The following is a 27,810-nucleotide window of genomic DNA, read 5'->3' on the forward strand; positions in this document are numbered from 1 at the left end:
GCTGAACCTCTTATTGGGTGTTCACAGCACAGAACAGCACTAAGACCCAACCATCATCATAATGGTAAAAACAGTTCTATTAGACTCTTTAATGCCGGCACTGATTTAAGTCTCTGATGCTGATTTCAGGACCCAACCTTAAAACCGAGCACTGACCTATCACCAGGTCCTGTAATGCTTCATCCCCCCAAATGCATCATTTATCAACCTCTCACTATGAAACTGATAAATCTTCTCATGAGTGCAAGGTAACATGAGGCTATAACTTGTTCTTCACTGTAAATGGAAACATTCAGAGAGTAATTCAAGGTTTCTGGTTGTGGAATGATGTAACTGTCCACACATTGTGACCCAACAAGATGGACACATAGCCACTCCTTTGTGCTGCAGCTACTGATGGCCAAATGAAGCCTCATGAAGCGTTTTCTTCATTTTCTGAGCCCACTAGATGGTGCTCATGGTTTAAAGAGAGAGGCTCAAAGAATGGCAATTCAGTGTGCTTTCAACCTTTTATTGAACAAAAAGCGCCATCTAGTGGGCTCAGAAAATAAAGAAAATGCTTCATGAGGCTTCATTTGGCCATCACTAGCTGCAGCCATCTCTGCACAGTGTATAGCAGTGATCGACAGCAGGAACAGGACAGCACCTCACATTCCCACTGACACAATACTTGTTCACAGTAGACCACACACTTCTTCACGCCTAGAAAAGAAACTTATAGCTGATTGGCACTGTTGAAGATTTAGCAAAGTTTTGGTGAATCAAAGGGGATAACACTTCCTGATATTCTGATATTCTATTGGAAACTAATGCAGCACGGCGTTCATCCAGTTTATTTTCCAACACCTATATTATATGAAACTCATTATTAAATTTGTGCAAGGAAGGCTTTACGTGTTGGGCCTACAATGGACGAGTATAAATATCATTCTTAAGGATGAATCATGTTGACTAAAAAGATAACCTGCAAAATGTCTCCTTTTCTTGAAAGAGACTTCAGACAGTTCAAATGCTGGTTATAATCTTGCAGATTCAAGATTCTAGACATTGTTGTGTCTCCAGTTATAGAAGTACAATCATGTGTATTATTTTTGCTAAAAAGTCCCATGAAAGAAGAACAAAAATTATATATAAGTCAGCGATCTGATTAATAGCTTTAGCACCAGCTCACAGCTCAGTCAACACCTGGCTCATACAGGCTCTGGATGTGTAATCTGACAAACTAGTTGATTCCCTTAAGAACAGTTGAATAGTGCATCACTTGCACCAGATGTTGGTGCAGAAAGGGACTGTAGGTAGTGATGGCCAAATGAAGCCTCATGAAGCATTTTCTTTATTTTCTGAGCCCAGATGATGGCGCTCATGGTTTAAAGAGAGAGACTCAAAGAATGGCAATTCAGTGTGCTTTCAACCTTTTGTTGAACAAAAAGCACCATCTAGTGGGCTCATGAAATAAAGGAAATGCTTCATGAGGCTTCATTTGGCCATCACTAAATGTGGGACGGCATATCTCCTTTTCTCTCATAATCGATGGTGCAGTGTAAAGGAAGAATTGAAGCTCCTTTCTTTTGCATTTAGAGAATTCAAACAGCTCTTAATATGGCTGCCACATAGATACATGCGGGGCATTTCTCTTAGTTAGGAACCTCCCTAAGCAAAAATGATTACTCAACCGTTGCCAGTGTGCAGCAGTAACTTTATAGAGACTCTCCTCTGAGGCTGAGCAGCTGAAATGTCTCACCTGTTTGATACAAGCCGTCGACTGCCTGCACTCTGAGCCTGGAGTTTGTCTCTGAGCAGATACCACTGATAGTGTTGGCCACATTAACAAAGTTCTGTACATTTCTATAGTCAGCAGGATTAAGGGTTAATAATCTCGTGCTGACCACACTGTATAATAAGTTCTCCCCCCTGCTGGGCCAATGCAGAATTTATTCTAATGTCCTGTCTACCTGGTCTGGTGTGATTATACCAGGAGCTGCATGGTGTCTCTCTTTTTCTTTCTAGCCTCAGCAGCAGTCTATCTATCTATCTACCTATCTATCTATCTATCTATCTATCTATCTATGCAAAAAATAAAGCTTTGTACCTTTCTATTTCATGCATGGCTCCACAGTGACAGTAGTATTGCATTGAGTGTTAGAGTATTGTTATCTGGTGGCTTTTTGTAGGACAGACGAAAGAAGTGTGGGCTTTGTTTAGAATAGACATAATCAGCCTGCTGAGGCTCAGCAGAGCTGCTGATAACACTCGCTCCACTGGGGACACATACACACACAAACACCCAGGGAGTCTGGAGGATGAGCTGTGTAGTTATTCATTCAGACTTCCAATGCTGATTTCTGCTCTGCTGCTTCACAGTATATAGAATCTACTGTATATCCTGAGACCCTGCCGCTGTGATTATCCAATTTTATTGATGTATAAATAAATACCTTTGCTGTGAATGCTGTGCCCCTTCTTCAACCTCATTAAACAACGGCATTCCCTTCTCACAAATATAAATTTAACCCGTGGGTAAGTAAACAAATAAAGTGGCAACACAGCTCATATAAGAACATCCAAGGGTTTACATCGAGAAAGTGTATTATTAAAACTGTCTTTCCAGATTACAGAATGCTATCACGCACACACACACACACACACACACACACACACACACACATTAACTCTGTATTTTCTTGCCTTACCCGTGAATTCAACAACTCTTTATTCTCTCTTTTCCTTTATTTCCTGCAGCTAACGTAGCTAATGCTAATTTCTTCCACCCCCAATTACTTTATTTGGATCTCCAAAATTTATTCATGTATTAAAAACATTTGAAATTTAATTTACGGCACTTACTGAGCAGCCGTTTATCTGTTTTTGCCAAATTTATTGGTTACGCAACTAATCCTGTCTCCAGGCTCACTGTGTCTGACTTCGGCCACAGTTTAATACTGGGTAATTTAGAACTGCAAACAACCACTTGTGTCATAGCCGTCCGGTTGAAGGTTAATCCACACCTTCTAGCCAGTTAGAATTAGTTTTGTCCAGCTTGCAATGTGAATATTTTGTATGCAATGATTATGCTCAAAGTGGACTAAGGCTCCAGCAGAAGACAAGAGACTTAAAACCAAGCTAGTGTGGATTCTACAATTTTAAATTTCAGATGTGATATCAGCTGCCAGAGGCCATCCTATTCTGCAACTTGCTCATTGATTTTGGCGTCAGATACCGACGCAAAAAGGCACCTTTCATGGCGGTATTGTCCCAATGTGCACTTCTGACGAGTGATGGCCAAATGAAGCCTCATGAAGCATTTTCTTTATTTTCTGAGCCCACTAGATGGCGCTTTTTGTTCAACAAAAGGTTGAAAGCACACTGAATTGCCATTCTTTGAGCCTCTCTCTGTAAATCATGAGTGCCATCTAGTGGGCTCAGGAAATAAAGAAAATGCTTCACGAGGCTTCATTTGGCCATCACTACTTCTGACCTGCCATACATGCTCTCTCTAACCCAGTAAATTTCCACTCACTCGGCCTCTCCACCACACCGACCCACCAGCCTATCACCTGCCCTCACATCTTTTCCTCCACCTCATTAAGCCACCTCAGCTCACCTGTGGCTCAGCACTCCCTGCCACTATTGTTACTCCAGCTTCAAACTCTCATAGCCAGATTGTTCTTTGTCATATCTATGCAAGACTTAGCTTGCAGCTTTTATTCTTGGACTGCTTCCTTCTGGACACCTCACCTGCCTCTGACTCTCCTGTTTCATCCGCTCACCGGTATACCACTCAGCCTTCAGTCCCACACCAAGAGATCTGGTTCTATTTTTCCTGGTTTCTGTTTGCCTGTTACCTGTGGCTGTGTGGAGAGACTTCCAGTCAGCTCTACGTTGTCAGTTAACCTATTCTTCTGCCTGTGCTTTCCTGCCCTGTCGTTCACCTCGCTGCATGGCTGTTCATTCTGCCTTTGTGTGTGCGCCATGGCATCCACTCATTGTCACTGCTGGTTCCTTGACTCCTTGCTGGTTCCGACCTTCACAGGTGTGTTGACTTTCCACATGTGTTCCCCCGGTATTGGACCTTCTGCTCGTCTGGCTTCGCCTCCTCTCTGCTCCCTCCAATACCGCTGCACATGTTTGAACTGTTTGTGTGAGTCCAGCGGACACCAAGGACTCACCTGCTCTCTGCTTCGGTGTGCAACGCTGAGTGCTTAGTACTGAACCCTATTCCTGGAAGGCTGCAAGCCAAGAAATTGACTCACTGTTGTTTCACCTGCCTGCTCATTATGTGTTTGACAAGCAAAATAATAAAGGACATTACAGACTTTTCTATCTATCTGTGGTGCTGCAATTTGGTTCCTACCACAAACAGGTAACAGGTGTAATACTCTGTGTGGGCGGCGTCAGTGTGAAACGCTGCCTGTGATAATGACATACGAGGAGCTGGAAGGTCCCTCTATGTAGGGAGGGATGGGAGGTGGATGGTTCCAACAACCCCCAGACTTTCTCCCAGGACCCTGCTGTTAACTTATTGTATTAAATATGCACCAAACCATGATTATTTTTTTTTCTAAACCTAGTTATGTGCATTTGTTTGACAAGAAAACAAACATCATTGTGAGGTGTTTTGCCAGTTTTGAAAGACTGTCCGCATCTAATGAGCAGAAACTGTGCAGCTCCTGTGAAAATGGAAGCATTTATATTTGACGAGTTGGGATGAGAACGTGTAGCACCTGCCTACCTTAAGACTGCATGTGTCAGTGTGAGTGTTTTATGTGCCCTCATTTTCATCAGAATTTTCATCTCTCCCATTCAACAGGGACACGTCCAACTCCTCCGCAGAAATATGGAGTAATTCAGAACTTTAAAGATCTGTCAGCACACCCCAAGACTAAATTATGCATCAATGCCAATAAATTTTTAAGCTTCAGACTCATCATATTTCACCCTGTCTTTTATGATCTGAGGACCCCTTTGACGTACAGTGGGCAGGCAGAAGTCCTCAGTCTGCCGGACAAATTAAAGTGAAAATGTGGCTTTTGCTAATTCAGACTGTTAAAGGGTGCCACAGCTTGGTGGTTTGGCATATGTAATAACCAGGATTTGTGTGGTTCTGCCTTATATACAAGATCAGTATGTGACAAATATGCTACAGACAAATGCCAGTAACACAAGTGACTATGATCTGTTTGATAAAAGACAATTAAGTAGACAAGCTGCATGCAGAGTTGGTCTGTTCTGTTGTACATGTAGCAGAGAAGGGTTCCCTGCCCATTATCATTGGGAAGATAAGCAACCCATGCATTTTGAAAGGCTGCAATCACGCGACCAATGGGTATCAACAAGGAGGCAATCCCAAGCAATCTTGTAAGAGGCAGGTTGGGGTGGTGGATGGGTCAAAAAACTATGGACTTTCCCCAGGAGATGAGTGTTTGAAACTGTGTGAACTTTGAATAATTTTAAGGTACTTCCTCACCATGTTTCTCTTCCTAAACCTAACCTCCATTACTTTATGTTAAGGATGTAATGTTATTCGTGGGGCGGTAATCAGAGGATATCATACGCACTGCTGAGTGTGCATGTTCAAAAGACATCAAACAATTTTTCTATATAGATGATTGTCTGTTTTCTTGTGGTGCCCTATTGACCTCTCTCTGTGTCAGACATCAAAGAACTAGTGGCGATGAAAGCCAACTGTTGCGCCATCTACGTCACCCTGTGTCAGTTGCATTTGAACACACTACACGGACTACATCCGATGGCCAAGTAGCACGTACGTTCTGTGCCTGCGTGAGAGAGAGTAGAGTGAGAGAGTGGTACATCCTGTCAGCCGAGGGGTTTCCTATCTGTGCAGCCGAGCACCGCAGCACCTCCACGGACTATTACATCCAGACGGTCCCGGTGTTTCCTCCGCAGGCTCCACTTCCCTCAGCTGCCCGATAAACCCGCTGCTTCTTCCCACTTTAACCTGAATAACAAACCAGGGCTCGGTGCTCCGGTTGGATCCAAACGGAGAGCCGGGGCTAGCTCAGAGACTAGCGGAGGCTAACTGGCTGTGCTTCCCTCCGGTCATGTTGCGGCTAACGCTCCGCTAGCCGCTCCCAGCTAGCTTCGGTTTGTTATTCAGGTTAAAGTGGGAAGAAGCAGCGGGTCTGTGGGGCAGCTGAGTGAAGTGGAGCCTGAGGAGGAAGCACCGGTTAGCCCCGGTTTCACTACAGGCAGATTCACTCACTACAGAGGCGAGGAAATAACACCTGAACAGCCAATCAGAGTGATCTCTCTCACCGACAAGCTCTGCCGCTGATTCAACCAGCTGAAAAGCCGCTGACGCCGAAGTGCGGGACACTGCAAAAACTAGGGTGACAGACGGCCCGACTTTGACCGTCGGGTTGGTGTGTCAGGGCCTTAATAAAGTCATTCTTCTTCTTCTCATTATTATTAATAAACCATTATGTGAGGATACATTGCTGGGCTGGATGCACTATGTAGATGATTCCGCTCACGTTGAAACCCTCCTGAACAAAAAACACTGAAGGAACTCAACTCGGGAATAGTTTCAGCTGGGTGCAATTTGCAGTCCTCACAACTAGATGCCACAAAATATCCCTAAACTGACATACTGCTCCTTTAAATTAAATCCTTGACTTTCACTTTGACATGGGACATGAACAGCTGTCTCTCAGGTGAAAGTCCACTGTTTGCCATCCTGAGTTCCTCCTCATGTGGACTTTCACAGTCTTTATGCTATTATGTGGTTGTAGCAACAACCACTGCCTATTGCTTGCCGTTGTTGAATTTGTGTGTCCACTACAACAAAAGATCCTAACTGACTTTCCATTGGTACTGTCTAGACTGGGCTGGCAGGTAATTTCAACACTATACATGCCATCACCGGGTAATGTGCTGTTAAGAGGCTGTGGTCATTTTGTGTATTTCTCCGAGACCAGTTTTAAGTGGTTTCCTGATTTGATCAAACAATCACTTACATATGTATAATGATTCATACCATGATTAGTTAACTGGAGGCTTTAATTGACTTAACTTTATTACAAAGTGTTAGCCCAACACAGATTCTGATATTTCCCACATCTAAAGGACTCAGGGGAACTGCGTCCAAATGTCCATCTATAAGTATTGATCCACCTTGATATTCCAATACGGCATTCACACAAAGAGCCATTGTCTGATAGTCACAACAAAATGTGATGGAACTGAGTGCATTCAGCTTGCAAAATGATGCCTGGAACAAACTGGGGGTGTGTTCAACCAACTAGGAACAGAGTGATAATGCTCCCCTGATGTGCAGGGTGAACACAGGTAGGTGGTACATCGGAGGCGCCATTCATCACACCGTACTCCACAAACGTTGAGAGAATATGTAAGCAGGCTCCAAAGTTTCTCTTTCAGCTTAACTGGTGATGAGGCTGAAGAGGGGTTTTTAATACTCAGCCTCTGTGAAAGGCTGGGAAAGTGGAGACAAGCAAGTTATGCTCTCAGAAGTGTGAAAACGAAAAATCAATCAGCTCTTCCAAACAGTGTACTACAGCATGACAAAACAATTACTATTGTATCAAGTGTCTCTATACAGACAGAGAGAAAAGTCTGTGTGACAGAGATCAGCTATATGTGTGCAATTCAGATTGCATTTTTGATTCTTGTGTAGAAAAAACTTATTTGATCAAGTAGAGACTGATATTACAGCAGAGCTGGTTTGCCTGTGTCCCCAGAGGCGTTTGTTCAAGAGACTCCCCGTACGTAAAACACTGATGCTTGTCTGTTGAATGTGTCCACTGTTCATTGCCAAGCATGATCAAATAAATCCGTGATCCTCACTATTTTTTTCACAAGAGCCACATTGGCAGAGCAAAGCCAAGGGGAGAGCCACTTTCACGACAATATACCAAGTCACCTACACAGACTACATATAAACTGGACATCCCACAAATAAACAACACAGCCAATACATTTTCAGTTTTATTGTTGAATCAGACAACTGTAATCCTTTTATTTGTTTGAGAATCATGTCCTTGTTGTCGAAATCTGTGAACAATATTTCTGCTGAAGCCAAAAGCAGCCTTTTACTATTTCTGAGTCTGAGAATGGTATTTTTTGCCCGTGCCAAAGTCCACACTATCTCAAAAGATGCCTCTGTTAAACGCTCTGTAGTAGATGTTGTCCGGTGGATAAGATTCTGCTGCCCACAAAGTGAAGCAGTGAGCTGTGCTATTTTTTTCTTTCTGAGTTCACTGCCAGGCGGGTAACTTTCATTGAAGTGTGGATGCGTGTGTGTGTGTTTGTTTGCATATTAAGCACAGAGGGTTCATGCCATGAAGAACAAAAAAGAATTCATCTGTCCACTTCTCTTGAAATTTCCTGTGCTCATCTTGTATGCCTCGTACCTTTCGTTTTTCACTCAGCGTTTCCCTGCTCGTCCCCTCTCCCGACTCTCCGGCGTCTTCATGTTGATTTTCATTTGCTGCTTCCTCTGACTCTTTATCCTCAGTATTCCTTACAACGCTGTGTGTCTGTCCTTCTCGTATTTGTTCTTTTTTTTATTAGAATTCGATCCATTTTTTGCGAAACAAATGGTTTTGCCACGCTTTGAAAGTATGGCGGTGTTGGCTGATGGTTCAGCCCATTCTCTGGCAGTATGATACACCACCAGACGGCATCAGTTTGTAATGTCGCTGGTAACTACGTAATATGAAGAGCTGAAGAGTTTCAGTAGGGTGGGCCGAAGGGGAGGGGAGGTGGACAGGTTAAAAAAACCCAAACCTTTACAAGAGAGCTTGCTGTTTGCTTCCTGTGTGAATGTTAAGCCAAATCATGATATTATTTTTTTCTAAGTTTAAATGTGGGCTTTTGTTGCACAAATAAATTTGATGATGATGTAACATTGTTGAGTCTTCGACAGGAAGGCAGTCTAGGCACTCCAAAAAATATGGAAAAAAAAAACGAAGGAAATAATAAAAAACCTTTATTGTAGTGGCTGAATCATTAAAAGACCCAACATTTTTCAACCACTGCAGGTCTTTGTCAGGGCTTTCACAGGCAAATAAATAGACAAAAATGAAAACAATAACAAGTTCATAAAAACACAGTGACGTTAGATGAGATACCACAAACAATACATAAATAAATATACGCTTTTCTTAACCCATGGGCTGTGAGAAAAATGATGCTACCTGTAGAGAACAATGACAAATCACAAAATAACATTAAGTCTATATCCTTATTGAGACCAGGACACTTTAAAAGTAAATTTCAGTTTATTTCAACCTGTCTCCTATCGTCCTAAATTTGTTTCAAGTGACTAGTGACATAAAAATAATAGTTAGCATGTTAGCCGTTAGCCTAGATACAGCCGGGGTGCATAGTAGCATCAGACCTGTTAAAACGTAAGTGAACGGGCAACCTTCAAATGCAAAGTTAGTCCACTAAACAAGCTTTTTTTACACAAAGACCGCCTCATATCGTTAGGATAAATGTCAGAGAACATATAGAAAACCACATGTAAACATGTTGTCTTACCTTACCGGTGTGCTGCCATGTTTGTTTACCATTTAGCTCTGCTTTCCAAAGCGTGGCCGAAATATATCTCGCCAGCTCTAGATAAAGCCCAGCCGGATACTACTCCAGGTGGAGGTGTCTCGTCCTCGATCACATCCAGACCTTGAAAATAAGGCTGCAACCGGTCCCATGCCTTGCAACAGAGGCATTCCTCTTCTGTGGGCACTGGGGTACAGCATTCACAGACACACCACCAATCTCCAGAGCTACGCAGCCTTGCAGCAGCCATTCCTCCTCTCTTGTCCTCTACCTGTTGCGCCTCTCTCTCTCTCTCCTCCTCCGTTCTTCAATTTCACGAAGCTCTTCGTCAGTGTATTCTGGCTCAAATAAATAAGGCCGGCCATCAAACTCTGCAAAATCAAATTCCTCCTCCACAAAGTCGAAGTCTGGCAAAAAGTCAGCCATTATTCTATAAATCTTTCATAAAATAAATGAATGAACTTTTCAGGCTACTGTCCGGTTCTGCCTTCCAGCTGTTGCTGCTTGTTCTCGTGAGATTTCAGCTGCGCTTTGGAAAGCAGAGCTAGATGGTAAACAAACATGGCAGCACACCGGTAAGGTAAGACAACACGTTTACATGTCGTTTTCTATATGTTCTCTGACATTTATCCTAACGATATGAGGCGGTCTTTGTGGAAAAAAAAGCTTGTTTAGTGGACTAACTTTACACTTGAAGGTTGCCTGTTCACTTATGTTTCAACAGGTCTGATGCTACTATGCGCCCCGGCTGTATCTAGGCTAACGGCTAACATGCTAACTATTATTTCTATGTCACTAGTCACTTGAAACAAATTTAGGACGATAGGAGACAGGTTGAAGTAAAGCGAAATTTCCCTTTGAAGCATCCACTTGATGGATTCAAAAAGCTTCCCTTTCATTAAGTTTCTGTATTCTGTACAAACTCCCTTTAAGAAATACAATTTACGATTTCTCATATGTCCGCAAAAATACACAACTCTATAAACACAAGATAAAAGACTGTAAAGATAAACTGTGTTTGCATACAAACTTTACATTTTGGAATTTGCTGCCCTAACTCACCACCAGCCTCCGTTGGTAAGCTGTGATATTTTAGTGGGAGAAGACCGCGGTAATGAGAGGAAATCGAAATCATTTAAATTTCTATTTCTCAGTAAAATAAGTGCTGGTTGGTGGATTAAATACAAACAGAATTAAACACAGTCTTCACGCTGCAACTCCACCAGTTTCTTCTCCTTTTCCACAGTACAAGAGAACCAAAACTTATTCACGATCTTGCGCCTTCTCAGAGTCCCCTCCATGTTTACAGTCTACCAGTCTGTCATTGAACAAGACAAAAAAACTCAAGATAATATTGAATGTATGATGGGTAATTTTCCTTTTTTTATGGATATGTAACTTTATGAGCAGCTGTGTTCAGATTGTAGTGTAGGCTCAAATCCCACTGCAGGAGGCAGTGCTTGTAACGTGGTAGTTGGAAAGCAGAGTGAGCAAAGATGTCATGCCTACAACAAAGGTGTACCTTGTACTGTAGAAGCATTTCACAGCTTTATTGCTGTTGTTGTACGCCCTTATACATGGTGATGTTATTTGAGAAGCGATTTCCATGTCATTGCAGAGGTTCCATGGTCTAACGGTTAGCATTCTGGACTCTGAACGGTTCAATGTCCTTTCTATCCACTATTTTTCTATGGTTTATACACACTTTGTATTTCTGTTGCCAGATTAATTGTTAGTAGGAACTCTTGATGAAACAGTTGCTCAAGTTAAATAAGGACTATTGCTTCCTCAGTGCCCTGCCATGTTACTATATTGACTGTGTGTGTGTGTAGGGGTGTGTGTGTGTGTATTTTGTGAAGCACTTTGTGTTGCATTTTTAATGTATGAAAAGTGCTTTATAAATAAAGTTTGATTTGATTTGTTCTCAGCATGTTCAACAAAGACAGTGGATAAACCAAGACGGTCCACTGCGAGTCAGTTTCCTGTATCAGTGTCACGTGGGGTTCACGACCACCACGCCCCTTTAGGAGACTAACAGCAGGTCCTGAGTCCATTGAATTCAGTGGGAGAAATGAACGTGATTACAGATTGTGGCCGATTCTTTTGCCCCATAGTCACGGAAGCAGATATTGGACCCATTTATCACAAGCCACATATCTTCAGAACATTCCGACACCAAAACGGCAAATTTCAAACGGACAAATCAGGAGAAAATTTACTTTGTTCAAGACCTGTCTCTGTCTCAACAACACACTCTCGCGAGATCTGGCAACAGATAGCTCCTCTCTGGTGCTGAAATCAGTACAGTTTCACCAAAGATACTGGATTAAAAAAATATTTTTTTCCAGCGGATATCTTAGTTACAACATGATTGAGCTAGCAAAGCAGTTTTGTGTTGCTGTGTGTGGTATTTATTCAGTTTTGGGAAATCACGATGTCTAGAAAGCATCAGTGGCTGCAGCTGACAGGGACAGCTAACACTAGCAGCAAAGCTAACATCAGGACGTCATCTGTTAAAAGCCTCCCGTTGTCGGATACGACATGAAACTACTCCAGTTAGCTCAATCATGTTGTAACTAAGACATCCGCTGGAAAAAATATTTTTTTCACGGACCGTTCATTCATTTAGCTTACAGCCAGTAAGGGTACACACATGTTGACAGAAGCGAGGTTGGGGATACTCATCTTTGACTGGGGTACGGGGGACAACGCCTACTTAGGAGACCGGAAATGTATACCATTTCATACAATGGGAGTATATTGTAGGTGGGCCATGTTGTAGTAATCCAGTATCTTTGTGTTCAATTACAGAGATTTTTTCACACCTTCTTGTGGTTCCATGGTGTAATGGTTAGCACTCTGGACTTTGAATCCAGTGATCTGAGTTCAAATCTTGGTGGAACCTGGTTGCATCTATAATTGCAGGTGCAGGATGTTTTATATCTCAGAAACATAAATATATCAGTCATAGCTAAATGAATACAGGCACAGTGGGAGTATAAAAGAACTCAGCACATTCACTTAGCACATAAAGCAGATCCAACAGTGTTCTGATCGACCAGTCTAATCGATCAGATTTTTATGTTTTACCGTTTTTTGGGTTACATGCATCTCATTGTCGTGAATGCAATAACTCAAGAACGCTTTAAGGAATGTTCTTCAAATTTGGCACAAATGCCAACTTCGACTTAAGAATTGGTGGTCAAACCTGACCTTGATGAAATTGCTTGAAATGGTGTTTAGTGTAAGGCCAAATGCTATTAGTTGCAACACAATCAGATGTTGTATTGTAAGACCAGATATTGCACAGAAAAAAAAAGAATTAAGTCGTTTTGCAGCTTCACAGATTTGTTCATCAACACTGTTACCTCATGTTGATAAAAATAATCATAATGGCATTACTTTTTAAAATGTATATGCTGTTGTAAATAAATAATTCTTGGCTGTTTGTTGGCGAACATGCACAGGGGCCACTGGGATAAATGTGCATAGCTACACCTTGTATGTAAGCCGTCTGTTAATGTTTGTTTGGGTCTTTATTTCATACGTGCTGCCTGACAAGAATTAAATCAACCAATCATCTTGCTTGATAATGGCTTCATCTCTGGGCTCTTAGAAAGTTTAACAAATATAAAATGTACATAATTTAAAAATTCAGAATACAAAGAGCAATAACTGACCTTGTCTGCAGGTCAAATTGTCTCGTCAGTGGTTTTAAAGACATTTTCTTTGGTAGCGAAAATGCTTTATGGGGATTTTTTTGTTGCAATTCCGCATGTGGCCACTGGGACAAACTGGCAGCAGAGCTGTTGGTGGCACTGTTTCCAGTTGTCCTACGACATCCATGGTTGGTACCTCTGTGAGCCTCTGCGACCCACAGTTACCCATAACACCCTGCTCTGAGTAGGAGACTTTATGGATGATGTAAGAGATGCCCTTTGAAGGAAGTGGCCCCTGAATGGGGACACAGACGTCTGAAAGCTGGAGGGCTGAATCTGCATATCTTTCCCACATGAAGCAGTGCAAAGAGGATTCAGACCGAGTCTCTCTCTCTCACACACACACACACACATACACACACACACACACACACACACACACACACACACACACACACACACACACACACACACACACACCAGACCTGACCTGCAGTGAATTGGAACACTGACCACTGGGTCTCACACTCTGTCCTGAAATCCACACTTTGAAGGAGCTAGCCCTTGAAATCAGACACAGTTTTGTATATACACAGCAACTTCCAGCTCGCCTGTCATGTTCCATTTGCTGACAGTTCACTCAGTGAAAATGTCTGAGACCAAATGCTCGGTGTTGGTCCACATCAAGTATGTAAGGAGCAGTTTATTGTGATGTGCTTGTTTGGGACTTTTGGCGAGATGAAAAACATTGACATTCAAAGTCGAGTGCTACCAAATAAACCCTGACAGAAATGTGGCTCGCAGTCGTCGTCAAAGAGAACTCCACTGTGGTCCAAATGGAGTGTGAATGAAATGTGAACCAAATACACAGAAGGGACACAACACACACTATAGTTTATGTGCATAATATCACCACTCCCTCATGCTTGGAAAGCCTAGCATTACAAAATGAGGTCTGTAGTGAAGCTCATACTACATACGGTGATTTCTTTCTTTTATCTGTTACCAGAAGAGGTGAGGAGAAAGGAGAAGGAAGGAACAGGAAGTGGCTGACATTTTGTCTTGGATGGTAAGCTCTGTGATGAAGGCCGATAATCATGTTGTAATTTCTGGAACCAATGAAACAAATGAAGGATGTCCTCAGAATGGGAGCTGGTGCTCATCATGGAGCCCAAATAAGTTGGAGATGTAGCTAAACTTAGAGGGCCTGAAGATGTGCCCCGATGACTCACCTTCCAATTATCAAGCCACTTGAAAATCATGATACAGGCCTGGGTTTGCTTTTAAATTGGCCGACTGAGCCAAATACAAATATGTGCAGCCCGCTCAAAACAGCCTATAAACAGAGTCACTTTATTTCTAGTCTATTTCTAAATTTTGTATACACTCTAAAAATAATCCACTGGTTCAAAGATTTAGGTAGCAATTTGCATGCATCCTTTTCAGGAGCTCCAACTCTGGCATTATTGAGTCAGTTGTATGAGTCTTTTAAAGGGCCAGTGTGTAATATTTGGCATGGTTTATTGTAAAATCTGAATCTGAATCTGAATATTCTTCCCATTAATATGTTTATACAAGTGTATAATCGCTATAAAATAAAATTCGTTTGGTTTTCGTAGCCTTCTAATTATGCTTTTATATATATATATATATCAAGGGCCATGCTTTAGAGAGGTCGCCATCTTGCACCGCCATGTATGTAAGGCAGCCCTAGCGGACAATCCAGCCAGCCAGAGAACGCATTTCACGTGTATAAATAAACCAATGAAGACAGCGGAAGGAAGGAAGAAGGAGGAGGAAACAGCAGAGTGTTAGTAGTTTGTAGATAGAGAGTAGTGAAAAGTTTTTTTAGTTATAAAGTTTGTGAATGGACCACACTTACCACGCAACAGGAGAGAATGAACCTGAACCGTCATCTGCGAGGAAAAGAAGACGCAACTTCACTCCTTGTGATGCACTCTCTGTGGCGCTTTTCCTCCTGATGATATATCTCCCCAACGATGGTAGCAGTAGCACCGAATCCCATTCTGTGCAGCAAAATGGGAGCGGAGGATTCGGCCTCTCTTCTCGCCCGCTCAGCATCCAACACATGGAGATCCTCATCTGTATGCTCCGGCTCAAACAGGTATGGCTCTGGGTCTGTGTCCGCTATAAGAAACTCTTCAAAATCGCGTTCAAAGTCGTCCATTGCAGCTACTATAGTCCGGAGATATCGCTAGGCTAAATAAACAGCTGAGTTTTGGTTACAGGCTGTCAGTCACTGTGCAGGCTGGAGATTGGTGGAGCAGAGAGGGGAGGGGGTCCCCGCTAGGTATTGTAAACGAGTATGTGTGTATGAAGTGTGTGTGTTACGCTAGAAGAGTCAGAGTTTGGGACGTAGTCTTTTACCCCCTGGACCCCTCCGCAACAGATACGCAGAACTTCTATTTTTGCTGGACGCTGGAGCACAACGCAGCAATTCAGCATGGATCAGATCGTGCAGGGCAGGAAGTCGTGCACAGAAACAAAATAAAACATCCGGTTTATTTTCAAAATAAAATACACAGTGTTCATGGCGGATCATATTTCCCTGCACTACACCTTGAAAACGTCATAATGGGCGGAGGCAGGCCTGAAGTCAACAGGTCAGAGGTTTTCAGACGTCATTTCACCCCGTTGACACCATGGACGAGGAGATGTTAATCATGGAGGAGCACCCAGATGTCTTCCTACTACTCCTCTGGTTTTGTGGTTCTGTTAATAGAAACTACATCTTATTATATCGTGCATTATGCATGAATTTGCGAGATGTCGTGGGTCCTCATGACTCCCGCTATCTGCACAGCAAACGCAGCCGATGGGTGTTGATGGACGGCGGAGCACGCAGCGGATAACCAGCGCAGCCGCTCTGCAATGGACACGCATCCAGTGGAATTCAAAAAAAGTCAAAATAAAAGAAATACAAAAACTAAACTGAAGACCAACCAGGGAAGAAAAATGAACACAGTAAGGAACTTGAAGACTGGAAAGAACGCAGACAAACTGACCAGGAACAAATGGAAACACACAGGTATATACACACAGAAAACTAATCACAAGAACGAGACACAGCTGGAGGAGGACACAGGCAACAGGAGGGAAATGGAGATTGGCTGACAACAAGGGTGTGGAGGGGAACACTAGGGTGGAGCAAACAAGACTAATACAGAACAGGTGTGAAGGGAAGACTCTGGGAACAGGGAAGGACTAATGAGACAGGTGTGACAGAAAACAGGTGGGAAAACACACAAAGACAGGAAGTAAAACCAGACACGACACATGAGGAGAGAATCTACAAAATGAAACAGGAAACAGATTAAAAATGAATGAATAACATGAACAAGGAACACAAACAGAACATTCCAAAACAAAGTCAACAGGATAACAGAGTATGAACAGAAAGTATCTTGTTGAACAAAGCACTGATGGACATGTAGCAGACAAGCAGAGGAAATACACTGCATGAGCAGAGGGAGCACAGGACATGACCAGAGGATGCACCTGACCAGTCAGGGGGGACAGATCACATCCACATCTTTTCATCATTTCATACAGATAAGTGCTGAGATCGTATTACGCTCCATTTAAAGGAGAAAAAAGACAGAAAGCAGAGCAGAAAGCTGTGATATGATCCGACTCTAAGATGTATCAGAGGAGGCCAGAGAGCAGGTGTGGAGCGAGTGGAAGACAGAATGAAGAAGTCAAAGAATAACAATGCCGCAGCAGCATTCGGGCCTATTTGCCATGCAGTCAGGTGCACACAGAGCATATGCTCCAACAGATGGAGGTCCCAAGGTGACTTTGACTCTGAGATATTCCCACTTGCCTCAGGTTTTCTTAGCATTTCTGATTACCTGTTGAATAGTGGAGATTTTTTTTGCATGCGGCGAGCGATAAAGCCAGCTCCAAATCAAGCGCTTGCCTCTCACCTTCCACAGAGGAGAGGCTGCTCGCCCTCAGCGCTTTCTGCAAAATACCAGACATTCTGCAGCGGTAAATTAAACAGGAGCAATTTAAAATTCATGACGTTGTGGAGGGGAGAAGTGAAAAAATGCAGCCATTAAGATATTTGTTGCTGTGCTCGCTGGTCCACAGGGGGTGAAAGAGGGGGAAAGAACCGTGTGGCTGTTGAACAAGAGGATGCCAACTGCTCTATGTGAGATTGGGATAACCATTTAAGAATGATAGATAAGTGATTTCTGCAGGATGCATCTGCTCAGTTGAAAGAGGAATTTATCTGAAAGTGTTTCTGGAAGCGGAAAAGCATTAGTTGAAGAGCCCTGCTGTTAAACGACAAGTGTGCAGTGCTTTTGTTTTAACTTTCATGATTGACGGGTCACAGGAAAGCTTAAAGTGGAATGTCATTAAGAAATCCCTGAGAAGCTGGAGTGGAAGGAGAGTGAGGCATGAGGTGAGAAGAAAGGTGCACACACACACATACACACTTTCTTCTCTCTGACAGGAAATCTTTTGCCTCGCTCACAGTGTGGTTTCTGAGTGCTGGCGATGGGAACAGGCCGTGTTACAGCGCACAGACAGCCACTGTACGTCTCTGCCTAGGCGGGAGGGATGATGTGCACTTTCCCTGAGTTAGTGTTTTCGGTCAGAGCCAAATGTTTTCTCAGGGCTGTCCTGTCACTTAGATCAAAGCGGGCCAGGGCCTTCAGTCTGCCTCGGCCGACCTGCCTCGTGCAGCCTCGCTGCCAGCTGAGAGCACACAGTCTGACTGCTCGCCTCCAGTATGGAGCCCAGGCCCTGCTGCAGTGTATAGAAAAATATAAGCGTCAGTGTTTGCTTTTAGTTTTACTGCCTTCTGAATGTATACTGTAGCTTGTCTCGCTGGCAGCGTCAGTTCCCCCAGCACAGAACACCGACACAACACAGACAATGATTCTGGTTCATCAGCTGTGTGAGCGGAGACAGATGCTATTTTCCAAGTTTTGCACATCATTTTAAACCAAAAATCAACCTGAATTTAAGTTTATGTCTCCCATGTTGTGTCTTTGATCGTTCATTTAAACAAAAATGACATGCAGTTTGGGGCTACGCTGCGTAAAGAGCGCAGAGGAGAAGAGGAGGACAGCGGGGCTGCAGGTGTCTGTTCTCTGGGATTCTTAAACAATATTTAAAGCTTATTCAGAGGATAATTATAAGAATTAACACGTGACTATTTCTAAAAGAAAGGAGGAGAAGAGAGTGAGGAGAGGAGAAGAACAAACTGAGAAGAGGAGCAAAGGAAAGGACTGGAGAACAAAGTAAGGAGAGGAGAGCACACTTAGCCTGATTGTTGCAGCTGAACATCGGCCTATTCTGTAGTTTGGAGTTTAGATCGGTTTGTTTATCTTACAATATAATGATGAAAACTCTGTGTGTGTGTGTGTGTGTGTGTTCCACGTTTTTCTCCTCACTGACTTGGTCAATCCATGTGAAATTTGGCACAGTGGTAGAGGGTCATGGGAGGATGCCAGTGAAGCAATATTACATCAGTTGGCCAAAGGGGGGCGCTATAGCAACCCATTGAAATGTCAAACTTTGAATGGGCATATCTCATGCCCCGTATGTCGTAGAGACATGAAACTTTGCACAGAGATGCCTCTCCTCATGAGGAACACATTTGCCTCAAGAACCCATAACTTCCGCTTATATAGATTTTCCGCCATTTTGAATGTTTTGAAAAACACTTCAAATGGATCTCTTCCTAGGAAGTTTGAGCGATCTGCATGAAACTGGGTGAACATAATCTAGGGACCAATATCTAAAGTTCCCTCTTGGCAAAAGTTGGAAAACTTCCTAAAACTGAGCTTCTATAAGGCAATGAATATTGCGGAGGGCGTGGCTCATCACATAAAGGTGTAGAACATCTCAAGGGTTTCACCCATCACCACGCAACTTTGTAGGCATATGACCACACATAATCTGAGGGGACCCCTCCATTATTGACCCCATCAAACAAAATGGGGGCGCTAGAGAGCTCATTTCTTATCTAGGCCTAACCGCCATATGGATTTTTACTAAACTTGGTAGATATGTAGAACAGGACGCCTCAAGGTGACTGGAGAAATTTAACTCTAATTGGCAACTGGGTGGCGCTATAACAACAGAAAAATGCTTCAAAATGGCTAAAATGCGGCCGATCGCTGTGGCTCCCCCTGTGGACCAATGTTGGTGTTGTTTCTAATGTTTGGTATGACTAAGTCATGGTATGGTATGCTGTACATAATCACGGAAACTGTCAGTGTGTCATTCTGTCAGTCAGTCATTCTGTCTGTCCCACGTTTTTCTACTCACTGACGTGGTCAATCTATGTGAAACTGCACATAGGCATTGAGGATTGGCATAGGTAGAAGGTGACAAAGCAACCAATGGGTATGGACTATGGTGACTGTCATGGTTATTTACATTAGAGCACTAGAGTGTGCACAATGTGGCACTGTTTACTATATTGCTGATAATAAATGACAAATGATAATTGTAGAAAGTGAATGTTTATGTGTAGCAGCTGCTCGGTGTGCATAGTACAGATAGATATTTAGACACCTCATAAGTAAACTACACAGACAACTCCCCTGCTTATTACTGTGCACAAATGTACTGTATGGACTTACGTTTCCAGCTCAAGAAACCCTCTGGTGCTGGCAGACAGCCACCTCCCAGCAGGGTGCACTTTGCATGTGTATATTTGTTCATGCATGCAAAATAAATGTGTGGAAGGGATGCCCTTTTTTTCCACTTGAGCACCTGCCCTGCAAAATGTCTGTGCATGGCACTGGGTGTCTTAGAGCATAGGAATAACTTGTATGAATTTAAAAAAAACAGGCATAGTTCCACTTTAAGGCCCCAGTACACCTGCATCGGGCCGTCGGTGAGCATCTGTGAATGTCTTGGCACTCGGAAACAGCTGATAAGCCGTTCGTCACTCTCTTCAAACATGTTCTGTCTGTCTCTGGAGATGTGCTGTCTCCTGAAGGCACGGACTGCAATGTCTTCCAGTAAGGCTAGATATGCCGTTCTCACACCAGCTGGGAGGTAAATAAGAATCGTTCTTAGACCTTGTATGCCAGTAATAATAATGATAATAATTTAATGGCACTATAAATTGGTGGGAGTAGCCATCAGGCATATTAAATAAAAACAATGAAAACCAAAATTGTTAAATTTCAATGTGGACATTCACATATACTCCATCAAGTGTATGCATTAGTGAATTAGTTGGTCAGAATATCATGGTCTATTCAATACTTTATCTATTAATGAATGCAGCTTTGATATATTCTGCACTGAGTAACAGGTGTGTGTTTGCATTTCCTAAGACAGCCAGGCCTTCATCATTTGTGCGTACACACGGTCTGAGGCAGTTCCACACTTGTATGAACAAACTGATGCAGTGATGTTGCTAGAAATGCAGAAATCCTGTGTCCCTGACGCATTAAAATCTGAAAGGACGCAGTAAACTGAGATGCACTCTATTATTTTCCCAATGCTACATCGAGAACAACCAATCTGCGTTGAAGCAGTGAGTGACATCACTAGTTTTGAATATCTGTGTCACAGAAACTGCTGAGAGTGAAATGTGTGTTTTGGATGTTATTATCATAGTTTCCCGTGTCGGTGTTCTTGTTCTGGTGCTCTGCACAGATCTAACACCTGTCTGCTCGCCCACCTGTTCTCATCCGCGGCTCTCTGAAGCTCGAAGCGCTGCAGTTTCCTGGTAAAGACATCGGGGTGGCACAGCGGTTCCCTTGGATCACCGGTAGACAATAACCTTGTATTTTAAGGTTTATAAAATACACCCGAATTCATGAATATGTAGGATATTAATACAGACATTCTTGTTATCTTACGTTGTAACGTCTGCTGTGACAGCAGATGCTGTGTATATGCTTTACCGTTGAGGGACGCACTGCGCTTTTCCTCCTGATAATGCTACATTGTGATGATTTAATGTGTCATTGATCGATACTGTATTGACTCAGTGATGACCTAAAGATGTTTTACTGTCTGAGGGAAGTGTTGTGCTGAAAAATATCATCATTGGCAGCCACCATTTTCTCACCATATATATATATATATATATATATATATATATATATATATATATATATATATATATATATATATATATATATATATATATATATATCTCACGCAAGACCAGTTTCGTTTTTGTTTCCTGTTTTGTTCATCGTCTCAATAAGTGAAAACATAAAAACTCCAGTAACTTATTTAAAATGTAATGGATTATCCATAGAAATTCTGTGTCTATGTGATTATCACAGATCACAGTCATATATCACATCTGATTTACCTTATACTAGACCTTATACTCTTGTACTCCACCCCCATTTTGTAGCAAAAATGCCTAAAATGACATACCCAAATTAAAATGACTGTAGCTTCTGAACCGCTCTGACTACATACATGCATGAGGTCTTGCCAGAAAGAAAACTCCCTGAAGTTTCTTGTGAAAGTGTCAGAAACACTCTAGGTGATACAGAGACAGAGTAATGGGCCTCTGAAGTCAGTAAAACATTGAAGATTTTGCCTAAAATAAAATAAAAAAATATATTTCAGGATGAATAACTGTCTGTGGCTTCATCTGAGCAGGTAAATGACACTGTGGGGCTGTAGGCACACTATCAATGAACACTTGTTTCAAATTTGAAGAAGACTGCTCAAAGTATGACCATTCTACAGTGTTTTTTCCATGAAAAGATCCAGGCGGAGCTCCAAATGACAAGTCGGTCACTCGGCTTCAAAGCAGTACTGTCAGTGATCAAACAACACTCAACCAGCTTCAAACATTGTACCTTATTGAAATCAGGTGTGATTATGATAGCTGATGTTGTTTATGACACAGAAACACCATAAAATATCACCAAATAAAGCCATATGAAACATGAAAGTTATGATTCCACTTTCTAGACGGTGTATCTCAGCCAACAATAGTGGTAGGAGTGAGACTCTTACCTTTTATAAAACAGCTACGTGCCCACTGACAGCTCTGCATAAGATTGCAAATAATCCCTTAACTTTTCCCCTTTTGAAAAGTCGAGAGCTTCCTGAAACATCACATGGTTTGATGACGTAGTGCGCCTGGGAGATACCATATGACAGTTGTATAATGTTTTGTACATAGAGTGGATATTAAGGTTCTCATACAATCGCTTGCTTTTGTTTGTGGATTTTATTTCAGATACATTTTCAGCATACATGAATATAATATTATTTAGAACCTTATAACATCGAACATCAGTTTGACACTACAGTTTATCAAATAAAACAAATTTCACTGGGGACCTGGACAACTGACGTCTTGTGGGCGCCCAGCTCTCACCACATTGAAAATCTATCAACATCGCTGATTCAGGTAAGAAACTATTAATAAATTCCAGATGGAGGAAGTTAAGCACAGATTTATGTGATCGCACTGTTTGTGAATGAGGTCCATTGTTCCTTTATCATCACTGCTCACACACACTTCTAACACAAGTACACAACTCCTCACCGTGGGCCCTTTGCTGACCAGCTTCTCTGCACAAAGTCCAGTTGCTCCAAAGCTTTCCACACAGTTTAGCAAATAAACTCTCACTTTTACAGCAAACGAACTTGGACAGCAGGTGGCTTTCTATCTCCGGTGTGTGGTAGTCATCAGAGGTCCAGCATGCTGCGTCCTGCATTTAAAGTGAGGTCCAGCATCCTGCATTTAAAGGGAAAGTGTGTCTAGACAACGAGCACCAGCTGTGCTAATCAACTTACCTGGCACTGCTCTCCTGAGTCATCCTCTCACTTGTCTCTTCTACGGCTGAATGCAACCATGCTCCCACATACACATAAAATATTGAAGCCAACATATTTTCCAGCAATTATGAAGTCCTTTTGATTTGACATAAAAACAGCAACATCACCATATTCAACTGCAAAGAGCTAATCTTTAACCATTACTCAACTGACGTTTAATAGAGCATTAAGTTGGATACTATCTAACTCTACTTTTACCTTGCTAATGTTTAATTGTAATTGTTAGTTATGTTTCTATTAATAAAGCAGCGCCCTCCAGAGCTGAAAAATGAAGCCAACATGGAAGAGCCAAGAACAGCAGTTCCTCTAGTGGCCACTTGAGGCTGATTCCAGAGGCCTGTCAATCATCATAGACCTCCATGTTTAAATGTCCAACTTCACAGCAGAAATAAACATGTTTACAGCCTGGTACAAAAAACAACACAGCTAATTTCTCTGTTCATGACAACAGTATAAGATAATTTTATCTCACTTACCTCTTGACATTTTATTAAGGTCCAAAGTTACGCATAATTAAGGGTGTAGCTGCACTTAGTGACAGGCTGTCTATCGTTAGCGTCCTCGGCTTCTCAGTCAGATCAACCTCTCGTCCAAATATGGTCACCTCAAGATGTGATGCATCTCATTTCTGGGATCCGAGTCCATTTGCATTCATTCAGCGACAGACATCTAATGCCCAAAGCCACCTTTCACGGTGTTATGATATGCTGCCGGGTGGCGTCAGTTTATAACACTGCCAGACCGAAGCTATTGTAATGTTATCATATGCCACATTGGCCAGATGGCACCTGTTGAAGCAGATATGTGGATGGGTGGCTTCAGTTCATAACATGGCTGGATGGCACCTGTTGCAGCGGTTTAAAACGCCGCTGGAAAGCATAAGGTTGAAATGCTGCTAGCAAAGATGTCATATAAGGAACTGGACAGGAGGGGTGGCGGATGGGTCCAACAAACCCTGGACTTTCACCCGGGACCCCAGTGTTAGCTTTTTGTATGAATGTAAAGACAAATCACGATGTTTGTTTCCAAACCTAATCATATGCTTTTGTTGACATCCCTGTGTTGGCTGCAGAGGACCATTATGTCAAAAGATGCAGGAGTATACCCAGTGCGTAATATGTAGACATGAAAGGACATGTGACAACTTGGGATGAGAATGTCTCCAGTTAAACAACAGTAAAACCAAAGTGGTCCTATCTGGTCCCTCAAACACCACCGGGGACATTGCTCAACATCTAGGGTCCCTGGCGTCCAACCTTCATTCCCATGCCAGAACTCTTGGTGTCATATTTGATTCATCACACAAATCTGAAAACAAATCGACGCCGTGGTCAAAGGTTGCTTTTTCCATCTCAGAAATATCACCAAAGTCAAACTATTCCTCTCTCTTACCGATCTGAAAACAGTCACTAACGCCCTAATTTCTTCTCGCCTCGGTTATTGCAACTCACTTTATTTCGGCATCAACCATTCTTCTCTGTCCCGTCTGCAGCTGGTGCAGAATGCCGCTGCCAGACTAATAACCTCTGGCAGCGGAGGCAGTTTTCAGTCAGCGCCCATATTAACCTATCTGACTGTCCACACAGGCCGCTGAGCAGAGTGGAGCGCCCGCGGAGGCAACGCTTCAGTTTGGTGTATGGTCTATTTTTCACAGGAGCTGCGAGTGCTTCTGTCAAGCTGGATCGAGCGGACCGTACCAAACAGGAAGTTGGACACAGAAAAGACGAGAGAATCCGGCCAATTTTCAAAATAAAATAACAACAGCACGCACTGAGAAACGTGAGGAGAAAATACTGTGTTTATGATATAAAAAAACACAACAGTGCATAACCGAACACATTTTTCAATACCATAATCACTTCATTACAATTTTAATTTTGTGTCACCGAGCCTACAGGCATAACTGCATAACGCCCTGGACACACCGGACCAGTGTGTCCAGGGCGAAGCCTAATGGCACGGGTGTGTGGATGTCTGTTCATCTTTTCGTTCATGTCCTTATTAATGCACACTTTATAACTTGCTTTTTGGATTTATTAAAAACGAACAAATGAAAACTAAATGTCTTTGAATATCTTTATTATCATTTAAAAATTAAAGTTAAAATGACCAGTAAAAATAGATTATGACCGGATTTTTATGACCCTGTCGGTCAAAATGACCAGCGACGAAAAAGTCTAGTGCAACGTCTGACACACACTGTAGTTTATTTTGGCCAAATTCCATATGCACCCTCCTGCTACCACAAATACTCACTAGAGCACCAAACGTGTATTAATCCAACACTGAATAGTTCCTAACTAATGCACAGTTTCTTACCTATTTGAGTCATTTCTCACAGTGGACAGCTGTTTCTGTAACAGGTTGTGTTCGGACCCAAATGCACCACACAGGATACCAGGAACAGTTGGTAATGATGTTTAATGTCACAGCACAGCAGGTACAGGACACAGCAGGTAATCAGCACACAATACAGTTCAACATTCCAACAAAGTCTCTCCACGAGGTCCTTAGCAGCCCGGCTGGTTTGGCAGGCCGACTGGGCAGGGAGGCAGACAAGTGAGCCGTTACATTTGACAAAACAGGTAAGCTGGAGACGTAGTTATGGAGGCAGAAGATCCAGAACCAGGTAAGTACGCAGTCCCAGCAGACAAACCAGTAGGGTACAGGCAGTAGATAGGTTGAGGCCAGGCAGCAGATCAAGAAACCAGCAGGTAAATGCTTACAGGACGCACACACACAATGGCAAGTGTGACGACATGGTGAAAATCTCTGGACTGCACGAAACCACAGGTTAGCAGGCTGGAACACTCACACTGTAGCGTCCTGGTTGGATGGTAACGCCAAGCAGCCACAGGCAAACAGGAACCAAGGACACAGATGTAGATCTCGAGGTTGAGGACAGAAGGCTGGTGCATTTACTGGGAATTAGAGAAGACACGTAGGTCAGAGGCAGGCAGGGTCTTGTCTCGTCTCGTCTCGTCTCGTCATCCTCCACTTATCCGGGTCCGGGTCGCGGACAGGACAGGACAGGACAGGACAGGACAGGACAGGCAGGGTCGTCAAAGGGAAATCAGTCCAGAAAAAGTGCTAGAGAGTCTTGCATGAGTGGCAAAGAACAATCTGGCTGTTATGCCCCACCCTTGGGTGGTCCTATGGGAAGAACAAAACTTCACCACTGACCTGTCAGGTTTATATACCGGCTCTGAGTAATGAGGAACAAGTGAACTGAGTTGCCTTGATGAGTTGGGCATGACTAGAGCTGAGGACAGGAACCAGGGTGAATGGAAAAGTACTGAACAAAACTGCAGAACTGTGCCAGACACAATTACTGAAACTTTTTCCAAAATAAAATATACGCTGTTGTTATTTACAGTTTCAGTAGGAACCAGTGGGCTTTAAGATCGGTGCCACAGTGTGTGTATAGACGTTAAAGTATGGAGAGACGCAGGGGGCACATTGTTGATTTTGGGCCTTTCGTGGGATTTGTTGATGATGACAAAATTAAAGAAGATCATCAACTATCCTATTATCCTGTCACCACCACCACTTGTAGACTCTTTAAAAATAGAAATCAGTTTTATTTAAAATCCACTTGTGCCATTGAGATGGACTGCATACAAAACAGGTCTATCCTGGGCGATCTTAGTTGTGTCTAATTTTTAAAGAAAGGCTTACTCTCATTTAATTGGACGCCTTAGGGATCTGGGAGTTCCACATTGAATGAATAAGCTATTCTTTCAAAATTAAACTTTTTACTAAGTCCTTTCCATCTGTTTCAGACTTTCAACCAGGAATTTACTGCCCCCTACTATTCTTAACAATTACATAAGAATGAAGAATATGATAGTATTTCCCAGAGAATGGCAGGTATATGGTGGAATCAGCCTATGGTTAAAAAAAAACCAAAAAAAAAAACAACTTTGCGAGACTCATCCCTGCTTCTTGGATACTCTTCACCCTGCTGGCCTTACTCCAGGGTACTGTGCAGTAACTCTAGTTCTTGACAGTTTTCTTGTCAATGCAACTGTTTGATTGGTTGAATTAATTAATTAATTAAAGTTGCAAGTATACTTTTGCCCGCTAGGAAGTGTTTTACAAATAACCCAAAACAGCAGAGTTCAATGGACCTGACTTAGACACACACTGTCTGCAATTTCACATCAGTGAAAGAGAAACTGAGAACAGGAAAAGTACTACTGCGTACATGAAAAAAAAAAAGAAAAAGTTGGGTAGGGGTTGCGGGCTACAAGTTTAAAGAATAATAATAACTAGTCCATAGCCATTGGTAGCTTTGTCACCTTCTACCTATGCCAGTCCTCAATGCCTATGTGCAGTTTCACATAGATTGACCACGTCAGTGAGTAGAAAAACGTGGGACAGACAGAATGACTGACTGACAGAATGACACACTGACAGTTTCCGTGATTATGTACAGCATACCATACCATGACTTAGTCATACCAAAAATTAGAAAAACACCAACATTGGTCCACAGGGGGAGCCACAGCGATCGGTCGCATTTTAGCCATTTTGAAGCATTTTTCTGTTGTTATAGCGCCACCCAGTTGCCAATTAGAGTTAAATTTCTCCAGTCACCTTGAGGCGTCCTGTTCTACATATCTACCAAGTTTAGTAAAAATCCATATGGCGGTTAGGCCTAGATAAGAAATGAGCTCTCTAGTGCCCCCATTTTGTTTGATGGGCTCAATAATGGAGGGGTGCCCCAGATCCAAACTTCCTAGGAAGAGATCCATTTGAAGTGTTTTTCAAAAAATTCAAAATGGTGGAAAATCTA

The 27,810-nt window shown here is 42.6% G+C and overlaps 1 non-coding gene across 1 annotated transcript; it reads left to right on the forward strand.

Moving 5' to 3' along the window:
• Window positions 1-12,370: 12,370 nt before the first annotated feature.
• On the forward strand, window positions 12,371-12,442 carry trnaq-uug (transfer RNA glutamine (anticodon UUG)). Its single transcript has one exon. It is a non-coding gene; the product is annotated as a tRNA-Gln (tRNA).
• The last annotated feature ends 15,368 nt before the right edge of the window (window positions 12,443-27,810 follow it).

Source organism: Epinephelus fuscoguttatus, linkage group LG21 (assembly GCF_011397635.1).
Source record: "Epinephelus fuscoguttatus linkage group LG21, E.fuscoguttatus.final_Chr_v1".
In the NCBI taxonomy this organism is placed as follows: domain Eukaryota; kingdom Metazoa; phylum Chordata; class Actinopteri; order Perciformes; family Serranidae; genus Epinephelus; species Epinephelus fuscoguttatus.